This window comes from Spermophilus citellus, assembly GCF_964194105.1.
Source record: "Spermophilus citellus genome assembly, chromosome: 14".
Lineage (NCBI taxonomy): Eukaryota > Metazoa > Chordata > Mammalia > Rodentia > Sciuridae > Spermophilus > Spermophilus citellus.
The window spans coordinates 69,420,466-69,441,532 of NC_138194.1; positions in this window are offsets into that span (position 1 = coordinate 69,420,466).

Consider the following 21,067-nt stretch of genomic DNA (forward strand, 5'->3'; position numbering starts at 1 on the left):
CAGCCTCAGCAAATTAGTGAGGCCCTAAGCAACTTAGCGAGACCCTGTCTCAAAATAAAACATAAACAGGGCTGGGGAAATGGCTCAGTGGTAAAGCATCCCTGGGTTTAATCCTGGTACAAAAAAAAAATTATATAGTCAGTTGTTGGAAATATGGACTCAGATGTTTAGAAAAAAGCAAAGCAAAAGCAAAATATTGAAGAATTATAAACTCTGAAAATAAAATAGATTGAGAAAAATAAATCTATCAGTTTACTACTTGGCTGAGCAGGGAATAATGCTTGTTTTACATATTTATAAAAATGAAAATGCCATGTATGGGTTTAACCAAAAATTGGTAAACAATTATGTTGGAAGGATAGAAAGAACAGGAAGGGGAGGGTGAAGGATCTGAAATATTCATTTACTATAGTGGAAAATATTTAAAATAAGTGAATCAAGAGAAAACAGTATTTGTCTGTTATCCAAAAAATATGAATATAAATACAAAAAAATATGAATGTTGTAAGTATTTGCTTCTAGGAAAGGAAAGGAAAATGATATAAGAAGGTAGACAGGGACTTTTACATATATTTTGATAAAAATATAAATAAAAACAGGCTGGGGATGTAACTCAGTGGTAGTGTCTACTTAGCATGTACAAAGCCCTGAGTTCAATCTCCAGAAAAGACACACACACACAAAATTTAAAGTCCAATAAAAGTAAGAAGACTGACCTGCACTGTTTAAATGGTGGCATTATCTCCCAGTTAAAACCTCTGGGGTGCTTTTCAAATCCCTCAATCATTAAGTCAACAAATATGAAGTGCAGCTGTATCCATAGCAATAGGAGAATCTCTAAAACTGAAACTGACATTTCTACCAATAAGAAATCACCAACAGTAACTAGCAATGATTACCACAGCAAGGCACCCAGCAAGTTAGGCACCATCCTATTGCCTGTTTTCAAAGGCAAGCACCAAGACCCAGAGACGATCAAGATGTAAATGAGGCTCTGATCTAGCCAGAGATAGAGACCGGACCTAAAGCCAGGTGCTCCATGGCAGATTATATTTTTAAAGATTCATTCTTCATGCTGTGCTTCCACCCCTCATTAAAAGGTGAAGTTTATTTCTCCAATCCCTTGAATCTGGGAAAGTCTTGTGACAGCTTTGACCAATATAATACATTAGAAGTGATGCTAAGTGATTTTTAAGCCTAGGTTAGAAACCTGCAGCTTTGGCTCTCATTCTGTGGGATGCTCCCTCTGGGATACTCCAGTTTGGAAACAAGTTACTATCCTGGGAGAAGCCTAAGCTACACATGGAGGCCACAAGGACATTTTAATTGACATCCCAGCTGAACCAGCATTATTGACCATCAATGCAAGTAGGACCACCATCTTGAACATTACTAGTGTCTTTAGCTGACCTCAGCCTTGGTCACTACCTGACTAAAACTACCCAGGAGACCCAAGTGAAGCTAACCCAACTGTGGCATCCACCCACAGAACTGTGATAACAGAAAGTTGTTTTTATTTTTTTTAATCCACTAAATTTTGGGACAATTTTTTATTTGGCAATAAATAAACAGAACATTATCTGACACCAAGGTCCATATTCTTCCCTCAGCACCACCCTATAAGGTATTTCTCAGCAGGCACATAACTGGAATTTAGGTGGGACAATTTTTACTTTCAGGACCTGCCCACAAACAATAGGAGTATTCCTAGCTTCTGGCCCTTACCCATGAATCTGACAGCCTTCCTTCTATACCATTGTGAAAGCTAAAAATGCTCTCACATCATTCCAGATGACTCCTAAAGATAACATCCCCAGGTGAAATCTTCAAATAGACAAAGCCACCTTGTGATAGTTTAAAACTGAATTCCAAACATATACATGGAAAAGAAAAAGAGGTTCTGTTACCAGAAAGAGATGGAAAGGGAGTCCATCTGCAAGCATCACTGTAGCCTGACCTCTAACATCTAAAGTGCTGGGTGAGATCTCTTTGGCTCTGGTCTCAGGAAGCCTTGCAGTGACTATTCTTCAAGAACCAGACCCACAGGGGAAAGAATCATAGAGTGTGGATGAGGAGGGCACTGAGAGATCAAGTATCTAGACCATCTTACACTTCATTGAAGCCGTATGAGAAGATGTCAGAACTACAAACCAGGACCACCCAATCCAAGCCCTATTCTTTCCATTACTCCAGCAAGGAAATGATTATGACTGAGGTTATTTGGATAGTCATATGGAACATTTTACTTTAGGCATGCAGAATGACATTGTCCAAGTTGGCCTAACACAAGTGCTAGTTGTATTAGTTTGCTGGGGCTACCATAACAAGGTACCACAAACTGATTTCAACAACAGAAGTTTGTTACATCACAATTTGGGGCACTAAAAGTTCATGATGAAGGTGTCCACAAGGCTGAGTCCTTCTTAGGCCTCTGAGAGAGAATTTGTTCCATGTACTCCCCCAGCATCTGATGCTTGCTGGCAACCTTTGGTGCTCCTTAGAAGGATATCTATGTCAGTATAACATCATCTTGACCAACTGCTTCTGGAAGGACTATGTTTCCACATAAAGTCACATTCTGAAGCACTTCTACGAATAACTATCTGTAGAAAATCCTATTGTCCCCTGCTGGTTCATCACACCTATATTTTCTGGTCCACACCTGGCCCTCCAGCCAGATGTTATCAATTTGGGGAGGGGAGTTATGAATTTGGGGAGGGAGTACACAATTCAATTCATAACACAGTAAAGTGAATTCTCATGCTTTGTGTTTTCCACATGAGAATTACCTGGTTTCTTCAATTTGCTTCTTGCTTTGACTCTTGGCTTCAAACTGTACAATACAATGGATCCACTCGAAAAACCTCACTGGTTAAGATGAGGTAGGGGATCTGTCTCATTCCCTGAGACAGCATGTTGCAGCCTGAGATCTGCTTTGGCAACCACAGAAAATATTTGATGGGCCTCTGATCTGCTCTGGTGGACATATCTGGGGCAGGTGTGACCTACCTGTGAGTCACATTTTGCCTTCAGAAGGATCCCAAGGTACATGAGCTGACTAAAAATACTCAGGAAATGCAGCAACCTAGGTGCTTTAGAAGCACCAAGTATTTATGGGCTGTCAATGGAGTTGAGAGAATTCGGGAATACTCAATGTCACTGGAAGTTCAGGGAGAAGAATTCCGTCATTTATTTATTCATACATTCTTTAAGCAAGTTCTTCTTGAGTACCCAAGATGAGCCAGACACTGTGAAACTTAAAATCAGGTGGGGGAGAAAAGAAAACATACAAGGAATTTCTGTTTGTGATAAGTGATCTGAAAACCACCATCAGTCTGCAGTAATAGGCAACAATAAAGGTATCAGCTTTAAAGGTGGCCAAGGAGCCCTGTCTGAGAGGCACCTCTGGAGCTGAGACCTGAAGGATTCAGATAAGGGAGTTCCAGGCGCTCCTGCTGCAGGAGCATCTTGTACGATGGCCCCGAGCTGGGAATGACCGGGATGTATTAAAGGAAAAAAGTGCAAATGTTCCCATTCAGGAGGCAAGGGAAGTGGGTGGAGAACCAGGTATGGGCCAGGAAATACAGGTGTGATGAGCCAGAATGGGGCAATAGGATTTTCCACAGATACTTCAAAAACCATTGAAGAATTTAAGCAGGAGAGTGACATGATTTGATTTCTGTGTTAAAAATAGTGATTCTCGGGGCTGGGGATGTGGCTCAAGTGGTAGCGCGCTCGCCTGGCATGCGTGCGGCCCAGGGTTCGATCCTCAGCACCACATACCAACAAAGATGTTGTGTCCGCCGAGAACTAAAAAATAAATATTAAAAAAAATTCTCTCTCTCTCCTCTCTCTCTCTCTCTCTCTCTCTCTCTCTCTCTCTCTCTCTCTCCCCTCTCTCACTCTCTCTAAAAAAAAAAAAGTGATTCTCCTCCTTCTTCAGAATGGCAAAGATGAAAGTCTGAAAACACATGGTGTTGACAAAGGTGTGGGAAACAGAAGACATATATTTTTAGTGGAAGTATAAATTAATAGAGCCCCTAAGAGTAGAAATATGTCAATATTTATGAGAAGGAAAATGTACAAACACTTTGATCCACTATTTTTTTTCTTCCATGAATTTATCCTGTAGGTATGTTTCAACCTCAATCTGTATGGAGTTATTCAAAGAAGTCTCATACATAATTGCAAAAAATTAGGGAAGACCTAAATATCAATAAGGGACTAACTACAACGTATCAACAAATAAGCATTTGGATAATAATTAAATGTTGGTTGTCTATACAATGCACTGCTGTGCAGCTGTAGCCATTGAAAGAGTTCTTTATGTACTGACATGGGTCAGACCCTGAGATGTACATACAGGCACAGGACTGGGGTTGTGGCTCAGCGGTAGAGTGCTCGCCTTGTACGTGGGAGACCCTGGGTTTGATCCTCAGAACCACATACAAATAAATGAATTTAAAAAAGAAAGAAAAAAGCTTTTTTTTTTTTTTAAAAAAAAAAAAAAAGCAAGGCACAGGGCTATGTGTCTATAGCATCTGAGCAAATATAGCATGTATGTGTATGTGTGTGTGTTTCACTTTGGAACCTCAGGAAGCAGACACCAAGATGAAATTAGAAACGCACAAGATCTATTACAGAAAATGACTGCAGTCAGAAAAGGTGAGGAGAAAGCAGGAGGCAGGAGGGAGAGCGTGGGAAAGGAGAGGGGAAAGGCTTGGGCAGAGGAGCTCCGGGCTCAGTGCAGCGCTGGGACATTCAGACGCAGAGCCAGGAGTGCCTGCTAAAGGAGACTTGTGTCGGGCAGAACTGGCCCTGCCTAAGTCCCCCACCAGGATCTGTCATTGGCTTGAGCCTGCCTTCGGTGTAACCCTGCAGAGGTTGCCACTGTGCAGCAGCTGGAGGCTGTCTGCTAACTCCACTGCTCACAGTAGGCTCACTCTTGAAGACAGCTGTGCCATGCACCTGCACGCTGCTGCCACAGAGGCACAGGTGGAAAATCTCAGGAGGGACGCGGAGGTCAACACTGGCTACCCCCAGGGAGGGGACCTGAGGGGCTACAGCAGGGATGTGGGAGGCAGACTTTTCACCATATACTCTTTCGCACCATTTCAATTTTTTCCCATTTATTTATTAATTTGTTTGCTTATTTATTTATTGGTACTGGGAATTGAACCCAGAGGTTCTTTACCACTGAGCTACATCCCCAGCCCTTTTGTTTTATTTTTAGACAGGTTCTCACTAAATTGCTCAGAGCCTCGCTAAGTTGCTGAAGCTGGCTTTGAATTTGTGATCCTCCTTCCTCAGCTTCCCAAGTTGCAGGGATTACAGGCAGGTGCCTCCATGCCTAGCCTTTTTTACTTTTAATTCAAAGGCATTTAGTGCATTAACGATGTCATACAACTGCCACCTCTATTCAGTTTCAAAATATTTTCATCACCCCAAAAAGAAACCCTGTAACCATCAAGGAATAGCTCCCTTTTCTCTCCCCATCCTTCCTCTTCAAACCCCTGGCAACCAATAATCTGCTTTCTATCTCTATGTATTTACCTATTTGGGATATTTTATATAAAGGAGTCCTATAACACGTGACCTTTTTGTCTGGTTTCTTTCACTTGGCATCATAATTGCAAGGTTCATCCATGTCATAGTATATATCAGCTCTTCATTCCTTTTTGTTGGAAGATAATATTCCATTGAATAAATATACCACAATCTGTCTACCCATTCATTGGTTGTTGGACATTTGGGTTATTTCCACCTTTTGGCTTTTGTGATTGGTGCTGCTATGGAATGTGTATGTACATGCATATGTCTGAGTACTCATTTTAAATTATTTTGGGCATATGCCTGGGAATAGAATTACTGGATCACATGGCAATTTCATGCTTTACTTTTTGAGAAGTGCCAAACCATTTTTCAAAATAACTGCATCATTTTGGAGCCCCATCAAGAGTACATGAAGTTTCAATTTCTCCACAACCTTGCTTTTTGGTTTTTTTTTTTTGGATATTCTTCTTAACAGGCAGGAGGTAGAATCTCATTATAGTTTTGTTTTGTAATTCCTAATGAATTTACTATTTAATTTACATTGAGCATCTTTACCTGTGATTACTGCTCATTTACATATCTTTGAAGAAATCTCTATTTAAGTCCTTTGCCCATTTTTTCAGTTGAGTTGCCTTTTTGTTGTTGTTGTTAACTAATCAGAGTTCTTATATAATCCAGACTCTGGATCCTTGTCACCATTTACATTTTAATCCATGTAAATAGATTACCTAGTCAAAGGAGAAATGAAATATAAAATGCATTAAGGGGGAAAAAAAAGTTATTTAACCAGGGTATGGATGATTGGTGGAAGTGAAAAAAGAGTGGAAGGCAAGACAGCAGCGAGGCTATCTAGGCATCCCTGCTGTAGGGATGGACTTCCTGGGTGGGGGTGCCACTGGCCCAAGAGGAGGGGCAGGCTCAAGATGCTGTATGGGTGGAAGGGAATGAAGGGCTTGGTTTTGGACACGTTGAGTCTGAAGTGCTGCGAGTCATCCAAGTCAAGAAGCCACATGGGGAGTTCCATCTGTGAGTCTGGAGTTCAGACTTTCTGCTTCGTTATTTTTCCTGCAGAATAATACCAGTACCTATGATGGACAACTGGCCATTTTTAGTGAAGAGAGAGACTAGCGCACTCCAGGCAGGGCAGGGAGCTAAACATGGAAGTGTGGCAGATTGTGGTTGATTGGGAAGACAGTAGGCTCAGTCCTTAGAATGACGCGGCCACATTTTTGAAGTAGAAAAGAGCTCTGGTGGCAACAGGGCAGATCAGAGCAAGGCAGGATGGAGGTGGTCTTGGTCTATTTTCTGCTGCTATAACTAAATACCACAGACTGGATAACTGATAAATAGTAAAGGCTTATTCACTTCCCAGGTCTGTAGCTGGGAGGTCCAGGGGACTTTCTGTAGAACCTGAGGCAACACAGGGCATTGTGTGTCTAGTAGGGCTCACATAAGAAACTGTGCCAAATTGGCTTTTATAATAGACCCACCCTCAAGATAACCCTTTAACCTTCGCCAGGATTAATTCATTCATGAGGGTACAGACCTTAGGATCTATTTACCTCGTCTGTGGCTCAAGCGGTAGCGCGCTCGCCTGGCATGCGTGCAGCCCGGGTTTGATCCTCAGCACCACATACCAACAAAGATGTTGTGTCCGCCGAGAACTAAAAAAAATAAATATTAAAAAAAAAATTCTCTCTCTCTCTCTCCTCTCTCACTCTCTCTTTAAAAAAAAAAAAAAAAAGATTCCACCTCTTAACGCCTCACAATGAAATTAAATTTCAACATCAGTTGTGGTGGGGACATTCCAGCCATAGTGAGGGCAGAGGGCAGAATAAAGGAGCTGAACAAACAGAGCTGGTGGGGGTGGATCAGAGGGTATGGCTTAGATGAGGATGGGTGGGGGCAACAAGCCCAGACTAACTCCCAACTTCCTGGCTTGAGTGACAGTATTGGCCATAGGGCCATGTCCCCAAAGCAAATGTAGGAGGAAGAGTGGGGCCATGTTGGAGGAGGAAGGAAGCAAATCCTCAACTAACTTCACCTTGACTCTGTTCCCAGAACAGACCCGGTGTGTGAGGAAGCTTTTCTGCTGGCCACGCTCCTCACACCACACAACAGTCCTGTGCTGGGGACCACAGAAGATTTTTCTTCTACCCCATCAATTTTGACCCTTTCCCCTTGGCCCCCCATTATCAGACCCACTATGAAAGCTTAACATGTTGCCATCAAACTGTTTCACTTCTGTCCCAACCTTCCTGTCCTAGTGGGGGGGCACCTTAAATGTCCTCCTGACTCAACTCTCACTCTTCAGTCTTCCCCACATCTGAAGTTGGTACAGCTGCCAAACTACTGAGTTTCATCTTGCTGTCGCCTGCTCCCCGCACTCTTGTCAAAACTGCCAGTGGCTTCCTGTTGCCTAAGAGTTGAAATCCAGCTCCTTAGTCAGGCCTCATGGTCCTCATATTCTGCTCTCTCCCTTCCTTTTACCTATTGAAATATTTCTCCTCTTTCTAGCCAGCAAAAGCTGTGCCCCCTTCAACCGCCTTCCTTCAAAGCAACTTATCTCATTAAGCCTTCCCAGGGTCCTCCAGCCTTTAGAAGTCCTCTGACTTCCTCTCCTGAGCTGTTGCAGTGCCTGAGGTTCTTTGTCACACAGTTTGCACTTCCAGATATGGATCTCTGTGTCTCCTTCATTTGTCTTTCCAGTTTGCTATAGACACCAAAACTAGAATCCAGGGTCTCCTTCATGGAGAGAGGCCTGGTAGCCTCCACTGTCCCTGTTGCTTGTTTCCCCAGCCAATTACCCCTCATTTCTTGGTTTGATAAATAACAGACTGCTCCAGTCTTGGACCAGGACCTAACTGCTGCTCCTCCAGGTCCCAGGAAGAGTTCTCTTTACAGCTCTAACTGTGAGGGGCTGGGGCTACATTGGCCGCTCCAAAACCACAGCCTTTGAAGCTGCTCCTGGTAGTGCAGAGCTACAGCAGAGGGGAAGTGGCTGAGGGTACACTTCCTTTCACCTTTGGGGTCCTTCCTGGAGCCCCTGGATGTGAGTCATAGGAAGGGATAGCTGTCTTGGTGGAAGCATCGAGAGGGGTTTTAAAAAATGAATACCAGGTTAGCCTAAATATCAGGTTAAGCTCAGGAGCAGTGAGAAATTGTTACTTTCCTAAATAAAACCATATCATCCAAGGTTCACCACAAAGGAGGACCTTGCTATGGTTTGGATCACGAATGTCTCCCAAAGGCCCATGTGGTAAAGACTTGGTCATCAGGTGGTACTATTGGTAGGAGGTGGAACCCTCGAGAGGTGGGTCCCTGGGGGGGGTCCTCAGGTCACTGGGACTGTGCCCTGGAAGGCAACTGTGAGACTGAGGCTCCTTCCTTGTTCTCATGGCTCATTAGATAAGCAGTTGTGCTAGACCACGCTGTTATGGCTTGGATGTGGAACGTCCCCCAAGGTCTTAGGTTGAAACCATGGTCCCTAATGCAGCAAGGTTCACAGGTGAAGTTTTCAGGCAATGATTAGATCATGTGGCTCTGACTCAGTGGATTCATCCACTTGGTGGATTAATTCATTGATAGCTAAAAGGATTACTGGGAAGTGGGGCCTAGTTGGAGGAAGTAGGTCATTGGGGGCATAGCCTGCAAGGTTTATCTTCTCCCTGGCCTCTTCCTTTCTCTCTCCTTCCTGGCTGCCACAAGCTGAGAGTTTTTCCCCCTCCATGCCTTTCTGCCATATTTTTGCCTCACCAGAGGCCTAGAGCAATGGAGTCTTCAACCATGGACTAAAACCTCTGAAACTATTAGCCACAATAAACATTTCCTTCTTTAAGTTGTGCTTGTCAGGTATTTTGGTCACAGTGATGAAAAACTGACTGACCACACCTTTCTGCTAAGATGTGCAACAGGGCCCACTGATCACAGACTGCAAACTCTGAAGCTGTGAGTCAAAAAATCTTTCCTCTGTGTCAGTTGATGGTGCCAGGTTTTTGTAGTGGTGATAGAAAGCTGACTAATCTAACTCCATACAAAAGGAGGAGCATTTTCATCTTAAATCTCTGCCTCTGGTTCTCAGGAATCAATTCTCACTAGGACTCCCTGCCTAAATTAACCATTGCCACACAAGACATGTCATCAATAGGAAATGACCACAGGCTCAGGGATAATTAAGGATAATTAAAGGTTACGTGCATCTGCCCAGAGAGCCAGGAGGCCCAGCCTAGCTGTGTTGAAGGCCAGTGCTTACCTGAGTTGCCAAAGATCTTGAATCCTCCAGCTCCTTGCCAACCCTTAAATCCAAGTTGGACATATAACAATCCTCTAATAAATATCTGTTAAATGGATGCATACATATAAATTATTAAAAACATTTTTTCTCAGAAAACAATATATTCAGACAAGTCTCACTAGTTTTCGTGTGTGTTTTTTTGTTGTTTTTGTTTTAAAACTCATCTTTGAAAAATAGCTTTATTTTCATGGTTGGGGGCTAATATAGCTAGAGATGGCCAGGACCTCTCTGGATGCTGGGAGCCATTGCTGGTCACACTGTGACTTATCTCAAGGTCTTACAAGAGGCACCTTGCTGTAGTACAGGCTGCTGTGCCCAGGACATGCTGCTACAGACTTAGATCAAACCATGATGATTATTAGGAGCTTTTCTCCTGAGAGCATGATGACAAGCTATTGTCTCTTCTCATAAATAATGCTGGTTTAACTTGAGGTCAGAATTCAGTGGAAGTATTTCTGAAGCCTTGGAAGTAGGAAAGTCATTTGAAAAATGGCTGACCATTGTCCACGTGGTTGGCTATCCCAGAGAGAGCCTGACTACTCAGCACAGAATGTCTGATACAGCGAGGCCTTCATGACTCTGTGGACACACCACCCTCTGAGGGTCACAGAGCCCAGCTGAACCTCAACTCCCTGTTTTGTAGTTAGGAAAAGCATGAGATTTGTGCCAAGTCTGCCTAGATTCTCAACATTATGAGTCCAGCTTAGAGAAGTCAGGTGTGTGTCCCGGTGCTCATGTGTGTCCCATATGGTCAGGAGGGAGGGTATGATGGCTAAGGAGGGAAGAACACTCTGGTTTGGGAGTTAAGAGCCAGTGAGACCTGGGTGCAAGAGCTGAGCGCCATGTTCATGGGCTATCAAGGGACAGGGCTTGGACCTGAAGTTTCAGATGCTTTTTAGATTCAAAGAAAGAGAAGAAGAGGACTCCAGCAAAATGTGGTGCTGGGGTGGGGAGATGGCCTTTGCCCTTTTATGCTCCAAGGTACTGTTCTCCTCTCTACTGGTTGCACATGGGAGCTGGGCCCTGGCCTCAGCTGTTCCTCGGATCCCAGCAAGGTGACCCAGAAGGTGAGGGGGAAGAGGGAGTAGGTTTGCCTCATCTGTTTGACTCATGGCTATAACCTGTCAGCACACTGACAGATTTTTGTTTTTCAATCCAATGAAGCTTTTGTTGGTTGTTTGAAGGAAAAGCACGATACAGTCACATAATCAAAACCCTACCGTGAAGAGGGGGAAAAAAAATCAGTCTTTATTGTGTGAGCAATTGTGAAAGCCACAAAGTATAATTTAAAGCACAGAATCTAAATAGACTTCTCTTATTAGACTGCTTGAATGCATTTTGTGTGTGTGTGAGAGAGAAAGAGCAGGGAGCTTTTGCTTCTCCCCCATCCATCCTCTAAGGTGGAGTGGCAGCTCACCATCTGGGGACAGTGTTACTGGGCAAGGTATGGGCATGGGATCCTCTGGGGCAGAGGCTCTGTCTTCATCTCTGACCCTCACTATGTCCAGCACTGTCCAGGATGCATCCTGGACATCATGAGGTGCTAGTGAGCGGATAACTCAGAAGATCTGGATGAGTGGTAAGCATGTGTATATCTGGGGCCACAACAAACCTCTGGAAGCTGGGAGACTCTGGCCTGTTATAAGTGAGCTCTCTGTCCCTTGGGTTATATCTCCCAGAGTCACCTCCAAGACTTGTTGTCCTTAAACTCCTAGAGTTGGGGCTAGGTGCAACGACCCACTGACCCAGCATGGTTTCCCTAATTTTGTCAGAATCAAGCACCTGCCTTGTCACCCCTCAGATGCCCCAATACAATTCTTGATGATTTCTATGTCCAAGGAGATGATCCATTTAATACCTGTTCCCATGTTCCTTGATGTCTTCTTCTTCATAGACCCTAGACCTCCCCATTGCCAAGAACTCTGAAGTCTCCTTCTTCACCCACCTCCCAACTTATCAGCTCTGCTCACTCCTTCCAGAACTCCAACTCCCACTATCTTTTGGCTGGATCATGACCTAAAAATCACAAATCCTATCACATGTAAGTGTCCCTCTACACTCTCATGTTGTCTATTTCCTCCTTCTCCAACATAAATTCCATGGTCAACCAATAAGATGACCCCTTCATGTATATATCAACCTATGAATATGTTAATTTACATGGCAAAAGGGATTTTGCAGCTGTGATGAAGTTGAGGGTCTTGAGATGGGGGATTATCCTGAATTATTTGGGTGGCCCAATATAATCACAAGAGTCCTTATAAGAGTGAAGTAAGAGGGTCAAAGTCAGAAAAGATGATGGAAGCAAAGAGAAAGATTAAACGTGTTATGTGGCTGGCTTTGAACTTGAACAAAAGGTTTGGGAGCCAAGGAATGAGGCAACTTTTAGAAGCTAGAAAATGCAAAAAAAAATAGATCTTTCCCTGGAGCTTCCAATAGATATGTGGCCTTCCCAACACCCTGATTTGGGGACTTCAGATTGATAGAACTGTAAGATAATATAGTTGCATTTGTTTGAAGCCACTAAATTTGAATTAGTTTGTTATAGCAGCAGTAGGAAACTAATATATCCTTCAAATCAGTGACTACTCTTATACTCCACGTATCCATTCTTGCCTCTCTTTTACATTATTCAAGTTGTCCCTCTTTGCTGACTTTTCCATTAACACATAAACATTCTGTTATTTCTCTCATCTTTAGGAAAACAAACACAAAACTTCTTAACTTTACATTCAACTCAGCTATGAGTCCATTTCTGAGGTCCTCATTGTGCTGAAGCGTTTGTCTTCCCTCCCATTCTCTGTTAAACGCAGTTAAGTCAGCCTTGGTACCTCACCACTCTTCTGCTGAAATCGCTCTTTCCAAGATCACTAATGACCCACAGTTACCACCTCTTCTGACCCATTCTGCTTGCCTTCTTAATTGACTCATCACAGCATTTGATGCAACCAACTCTTCGCTTCTCGAAGCCGCCTCTTCATGATTGTGGGAATCACATTTTATTAGTTCTCCTATCTCAGTGGTCCTTTTCTGTTTCCTCTGTGGATTCTCCCATCTCTTGGATTCCTAACTGCTGTGTTCCTCCCTCAGATCCCTCTCCTCTACCTATCCTAAGTGATCCCATACAGTCCCATGGCTTCAAGGGCCATCAAACAGGCTAATGATTCCCAACTGTATGTCTGGAGTCCATACATCCAACTCTGGACTCATGGGTTCAACCACAAGCCCAGTGTCTCAAGCCCAGTGTCTCTACTCAAGTGTCTGTCACTGTCTTACACTTACCTCTCTGAAACTGAACTTTTTAGTATATACCTCTTTCTCTTACAGACTCTCTCACCTAAGTCATGTCACGTTGTCCTCTAATTTCCAAGGTGAAACACCTTGGAGTCATCCATCTCTATCATTAGATCCATTCATCAGCAAATTCTTCCAGTTCTACCTTTAAAACACAAGCAGAACTTGACTTTTCATGACCTTTACCACTATGGCTATATTTCTAGGCACCTTTATCGTTCTCCTGTTTTAAAATGACGATCAGATCATATCATTCTTCTAGTTATTTCCATGACTTTGAGCAAAGGCAAAAATCCTTTGAAGGTCCCATGAAGCTCTTTTTGACCTGAATTTGTCCCCTGCCTCCGACCTTTGTTCATAGACTGCAGTCCACTAGCCTCCTGAACGTGCCAAGTACACACCCCTCTCAGGTCTGTCGTGCTTGCAGACCCCTTGCATTTGTTTCCTATTGTTGCTGCTACAAATAACAAACTTAATGGGTTGAAACAACACAAATGCATTGTCTTGCATTCTGGAGGCTAGAAGTCCTAAACTCAAGATATGGGAGGGACTGGTTCTCTCCGGAGGAGAACCTGTTTTATTCCCTTTTCTACTTCTGTTGAGATTGCCTGTCTCTTTAGCTCCGGGCCCATTCCTCTGTCATCAAAGCCAGCAAAGCAGCCTTTTCCCATCTTCTTCTAACCTCAATAACACTTCACTTTTTCTGACTTTGACTAACTTCCCTCTCTCTTGAAAGGGCCTTTGGACTGACTTACATTGAGACCACCCAGATAATCTGGGCTACTCACTTCACCTCAAGATTCTCAATTCAATCACATCTGCAAAGTCTATTTTGCTAGATAGAGCAACATATTCTCAGATTCTGGGGATTAAGACATGGATATTTTGGAGGCCATTATTCAGTTTGCCACACTCCTCTGCATCAAATATTCTTCCTCTATTTACACATCTATTTTGCTTCCTTTAGCTCATATGTCACCTTATCATCAAGACCCTCACCTTGACAATCTCACACCATGTGTTCCTTTTCTCCCTACCTTGATTTTTATTCCTAGCACTCATCATATGCTGGCATACTGTAAGTTTTCTGGTTTTGTTTTTGTGGTTGTTTGATTTTTTTTTTTTTTTTTTGGCACCAGGGATTGAACTCAGGGGTACTTGGCACTGAGCTACACCCCAGCCCTATTTTGTATTTATTTAGAGACAGGGTCTCACTGAGTTGCTTAGCATCTCTCTGTTGCTGAGGCTGGCTTTGAACTCACGATTCTCCTGCCTCAGCCTCCCTGAGGATTACAGGTGTGTACCACCAAGCCGGGCTCTGTTTGATGGTTTTTGCAGTGCTGGGGATAGAATCTAGGACTTTACACAAGGTGCTGAGTCCAGAACTCATGTTCTTTTTTTTTTTTTTTTTTTTTGGTCCTAGGGATTGAACTCAGGGGCACTTGACCACTGAGCCACACCCCCAGCCCTTTTTTGTATTTTATTTAGGGACAGGGTCTTACTGAGTTGCTTAATGCCTCACTTTTGCTGAAGCTGGCTTTAAACTCGAGATGCTCCTGCCTCAGACTCTTGATCCGCTCAGATTACAGGCATGCTCCACCTTGCCTGGCCATAACTCTAAAGCAATGTCCTTCCACCAAAACCAAAACCAACCTGCTCTCTGCCCCGCCAGACACAGATGCAGTCATACCAATATTCCTCGTTTTAGCCACAACCCCAGGAAGACGAGTCAGGTGCTCAGCTAAAGTCACATAATCATTTTATTCTACTGCTCCTAGCCTTGCAGAAAGCCCTGATTCCTGTCCACCCCACTCCCCGAGAGCCCACCCCTTCCTAAGCACACAAGTTCTGTAGCCCTAGTTTTTCCATAATGCCTGAATCCCCTCAGGCCCGGTTTGAATGACAGGTCATATTCCCTGCAGTAATGCCTTATTGCACTTTTGAACAGCTTTGATTTTTTTTTTCAGTCATTTCCTTAAATACTGACAGAAAGCAAAGAAATAATGGGATTCCTAGAAGGTCAAGTGCTTTGTTGAACAGAGGTTGGCTCCATGTTGGTAGGAGAAATTCTCCTGGGCTGGGAGGCAGAGGGTGAATTCCTCTCTCTCTTCCTGTCTCAGCCTGGCTGGCTTTGGCTCTTTGCAGCCTCTGTTCTGTGGCTCTGCCTAGGAAGGCCAGGCCATAGAGCTTGGGCCCAAAAGGGAGAAGAGGACCAAAGTAACCCTAAAAGCTTATTGAACATTGCTTTCTGCTCATAAATTAAACCAAGCCCAGCACCACAGAGCTCTTAAACCAGGAAAGGTAATGAGTTAGAAGAAGGAAACAATTTCTCTGGGCCCTTTTGTATTTTTCTCAATTCCTCCTAGCTTTCTATTTTATTGTGTTTGGGGGATTTTCTTTCTTTCCTTCTTCATAATGATTTCATTTCCCATCATCTTAAGAATGGAAGGAGTCTCCAGTGTTTCTTTGTTTGCCTCTCAGGCCTATAAATTGCCAGCTCCTAACTCCAATCACCTTGAGGCACAAGCCAGAACACTAAAGATCAGTTCAAATATGGAGCAGCGAAGTGACTGGCAACTGGCGTGGATTAAAATCCAGGGGACAAAAATGATAAAAGGTCTTTTCCTTTCAGACTCCAGGTTGCTTTCCTTCCCTCAGGCAGAACTGAAAAAGTCAAGTACTTCTGAGTTTCCTAAAAGAAGGGATTCCAGTCTCTTCTTAATAACTCCTGTGTTTTAACTAAGGTATTTCTCTTCACCAACAGTCTTCGAAGCTGCAACTTCAGCCTCTTTCCTGTCTCCCAGGGTCACTTTTCTTAGGTTTTGACTATTTTCTCTCTCTCTCTCTCTTTTTTCCCTACTTTTATCATCATAAATCTTTCTTGCTACTCCCCGCCCCTTCCCCTGTTTTCCCTATCTTTTCCAATCCTTTTACTTCATGTCAGAGCACCAAATGTCCTGGGGACAGTAGTAAATGTTTCACATTAGTGAGTGTGATGCCACATGTCCTGTCCGTAGCTCCTGTCCAACCACGTGCCAGTTTAGTGCCACACACCTATGAGACATTATCCTTCTGAACACTCACAGCTATCAAGTGAGGTTAGGGGCTTGGGCGTGGGAACCACACAGGACACATATTTAGGAGCTATGCACCTCATGGCCATGCAAATGCAGCATCAGCACACAAGAGGTGCTGGTCCCTCCCTTGGTCCCAGTCCTGGTGGGTCCTGTGTGCTCCACTTCCATGTTAACATTTAAGGGAACCAGGTCACTTGTCCAAGGTCAGAGAGCTAAAGAATAAATGGAACTAGAACACAAGACTGGTTGATTTCAGGGCCCAAACTCATAAGGATCATAATACATACATCCCCAGAACATTCAAACAGCTTTAAGGGCATCCTTAATAAATATGGAAGAGGCAGTCAGATATTTCTGGATGTTTGGGAAAAGCCTCTAACACAAATGCCAGGGACCTACCTAAGCAAAAAGAAAACTTCAGAAAGCAGAAGAAAACTTCAAATAACTTGAAACCAATATCTTTGAAGAATTAGAAGATATTGGCTCCAAGAAACAAGAACGGGGTGGGGGGGGGTGAAGAGCATTCAGAAAACACTTGTAGAATTTAAGAAGTTCATAACAAAAATGAATAATCTCTCCTCTTATCCATAAGGGATATAGTCCAAGGTCCCCCATGGATGCCTGAAACTACAGATAGTCCCAAACCTTATATATTTTATATATATTTTTCCTATGCATATGTATGTATGATAAAGTTTAATTTATAAATTAGACACAGAAAGAGATTTTATAAAATTAACACTGTAATAAAACAATTACAACAATATGCTATAAAAAAGTTATATGAATATGCTTTCTCTATCAAAATATTTTACTGTACTCCCCCTTCTTGTGTGATGTAAGATGATAAAAATGCCTCTATGATGAGATAAAGAGAGGTGAATGAAGTAAATGAATATTGTGATATAACATTAAGCTACTAGTAAGGGTTCCTGATGTTCTGACAGTCCATCTAAGGGTTACTGTGATATCCTGATAGTCCATCTAATAACTGAGAGAGCTACTATATGAGTAAAGGGCAGGTATGATATACAGCATGGATACACTGGACTAGGGGATTATTCACACCTAGGGCAGGACAGAATGCGATAGCATGAGATTTCATCACACTGCTTAGAATAGTGCACAACTTAAAACTTATGAGTTATTTATATCTGGAATTTTCCATTTAACATTTCAGACCACGTTTGACCACAAGTCATCAAAACTATGGAAAGCAAAATTGCAGCTATGGAGAGAATACTATATTTCAATAAAAGAGCTGAATGATAATGTTGAAGAAATCTCCCAGGAAATAGAATAAGACAAAAATATGAGTGCTGGAAGAGAAAAGATAGAATCAGAGAACCAATCCAAGAAGTACAATTTCAAACTAATAGGAGTTCCATAAAGAAAGAAGGTCAAAAATAGAGAGTTAAAAAAAATTAAGAAAATTTGTAGCAAATGTCCAGAATATTAGCTAAAAAATACATAAAACAATGTTAAAAAAAAAAAAAGTAAAAGACCAGGGATAAATAAATGGTCACAAAATCTTCTAGAAGAAGAAGAAGAAAAAAAAAAGATCAGGAATCTGAACAGTATTTAGAATTCTTAACATCATTGGACACTAGAAGACAACATTGCAATGCTTGCAAAATTCTGAAGGAAAATGACTTCCACACTGCTAGTTAAATGTAAGGATAAACATTTTTCAAATAGTCTCAATAAACTCACTTTCCATGGAACTTTCTCAAGAAGCTACTAAAATGTGCCAACAAAACAAGGGAGTAAACTTCCACCACCAACAACAACAGCAACAACAAAAATGGCCCAGGAAACAGGTAGTTCAACACTGGAGAAAGGTGAAGGGAAGTCCAGGGCCACGTGGTGCAGTCACAGGAGAGGGCTGTCAGTTCAGAGGGAGCCACAGGATGGAGGACACCCTCCATCCGGGTTCAAGCAATAACAAGGGCGAGGTCAGAGATCTGATAGCAGCTTCCTGTGTTTGCTACATTAAGAAGCTTGGTAGAAGAGGTCAGAGGAATTAGTAAATGACACCTAAAAATCTGAGCAAATATGACAAATGAGGAAATTTTTACCTCCAGGAAAAACAAATGTTGTACAAAGGAAAGAAATGTAACTATAGTAAACCCTGAGGCTTAGCTGTGAGCAATACTTAAGGACATTTGCAGAAGTATATTAATATAAATGCAATATTAATTTATCTCAAAATGGTGAAATAACAGAGAAGGTTTGAGTGTCTATGCCACTACGTTTGTATGTAACGTAAAGCGACCTCTTCCGTGATTAGAAATTAATACATGTCTGAAATTAAGAGAATAATATATCTATATCTATATATAGATAGATATATATATCTTAAAACTATGAAGAAAAATTCCAGAAAAATGTCTGAGTTAAAAGTGTTTCCCTCTGAGAAGTAGGATTCCAGGCTACAATAGGGTGGGGTAAGGAATCTCTGTTTTTCATTATAAACCTTATAAACCTTTTGACCTTTAAACATATATTACCCTGATTAAAATTCATATTAAAAGGCAATTTCTTTTTTCTTTTTTCTTTTTTTTTTTTTTTTTTTTGGTTGGTTTGGTTTGGTTTGGTATTAGGGATTGAACCCAGAGGCACTTAACCACTGAGCCGCATCCCCAGCCCTTTTATTTCATGTCTTTATTTTGAGACAAGGTCTCACTAAGTTGCTGAGGCTGGCCTTGAACTTGCAATCCTCCTGCCTTGGCCCCTCAAGTCACTGGGGTTATAGGCATGCACCAAAGCACCCTGCTTAAAAGGCAATTTCAATGTTATCCTACTAGCCTTTTTTTCCTCACAAAACTAGAAAACTAGAACCTAGGAAGGGAAAGTACTCCCTCCCTGGGCTGTTTGCTCTTTGAACAGAGTGCACTGTCTGATTCCTCCCACTTCTTTATTATAGAAAGGAGCAGTCGTTTTAATAACCTCAAAGAGCATTTAATCCTCAACCCAATATTTGACTATGAAATTCATTTTATGGTTATATTTGAGTACACTTTGGTCATCAATTTCTTTGTGAAAAATCAGATGGGGACAAATGCAAAGGCTGTACACTTTTTCCATCCTGCCCATGTCTAATTTACTCTTTCTCTGATGAAAAGTATCAATTGCAGCAACTTGGTTCCCTCTCTCTAATTCTGTCCTCATTTGTGTTCCCACCCTTTGCTAGGAACCAGCTGTCCAATTCAGAGGTCCCAACCCTCCAGTCAATCATCCTTCCCTCCTAACTTTGTTTGTTAGGATTCCACAATGCTCAGCACTCACAGCCCGGGGGGGCGGGGCAGCAAGAAAGTACCAGAAATAGTACCTACCTTCAAGGACTTAAAAATCCAGTTAAAGAAAGGGGACCTGAATGAAGGAACTGTGGATTCTTTGGATTGTGTAAAGAGGAATGAAGGGAGAGGAGGGGGCTGTGGGGATGAGAAGGACGGTAGAATGACACAGACATTATTACCCTATATACATATATGATTACACTGCTGGTGTGACTCTGCACCATGTTCAGCCAGAAGAAGGAGAAGCTGTGCTCCATTTGTGTACAATGTGTCAAAATGCATCTACTGTTATGTATAACTAATTAAAACAAATTTTAAAAATTGGGCTGGGGATGTGGCTCAAGTGGTAACGCGCTCGCCTGGCATGCGGGGGGCACTGGGTTCGATCCTCAGCACCACCACATTAAAAAAAAAATGTTGTGTCCACCAAAAACTGAAAAATAAATATTAAAAATTCTCTCTCTCTCTCTCTCTCTCTCTCTCTCTCTCTCTCTCTCTCTTAAAAAAAAAAAAGAAAAAGAAAAAAGAAAGATACTGCCCACCCCAAACAACAGCAAAAACAAACCCAAAAACCCTCCTTGGTGAACAAACAAGACAGACTGATCTGAAAATCAAGAGAGCCATGGTGAGATACAGAAAAACGTGCTATTTGCACGTTGAGTCTGGGGATGATGGGCATAGCTAGATCAAGCTCCAGAGGGGAGTGAAATATGGCCTGTGTGCTCAGAGGTCTCATTCTGTTCAATATGATCTTCCTGGAGTCCTCTGCCTGGTTACTGCCTCTCCCTCCTGCCCCGCCTCTACAACGTTGTCTGGCCCTCTGGTGGGCTAAGGCTGTGTGCTGGAAATGCTTCTGATGCTGCAGTCATTCCACTGTGTGACAACTTGTTAGCTGTGTGTTTCCCCTCTGCACCCAGAATCCCACTGGCTTGAGACCAGTATTGTGACAGCTCAGCCCCCACCCACTCAGCCCAAAGGCTGAAGCCTGCAAACTGAATGAAAGAGGAAATGCATGACACTGGAAGTGGGTCCCTAAACCCCCACAGAGGCCTCCCTCTCCCACCCTGCTGGCTTACATCTGCATGTGGGGGTGGACATGAGCAGCTCAGCAAGGCAGGCAGGACCAGGAGTCCTTCCTAAAGGGGGTCTTGGAGGAGAGGCTGAGCTCAGGTGCCTGATGGATTTTCAGAGGATTCACATGTCCTCCTCCCAGGCTGTGGAGGGTCAGCAGCTACATCCCCCACATGAAGGCTCAGCAGGTGGAATATCCTCTCCTGATTCTCCAAACCACAGAGCAGAGCAGTAGCAGAGGTTGGCTGTTGGAGGGGAAGCTCTGAGTGTGGCCAGGATTGATCTCCAGACCCAGGTCTTCTGAGTCCATCTTGTAAGAAGAGACAAGACCATCCAGGAGGCAGCCAAGCACACTGGTTCTGAGATTGTCCATGGCTGTGACCTGGCAAAGCTGTTGTCCAGTCTCACCTCACACATCTTAATGTGACATTTCCCATCATTAAGTCGGCCTCTTCATATGTAACACTTCCTTTATAGGT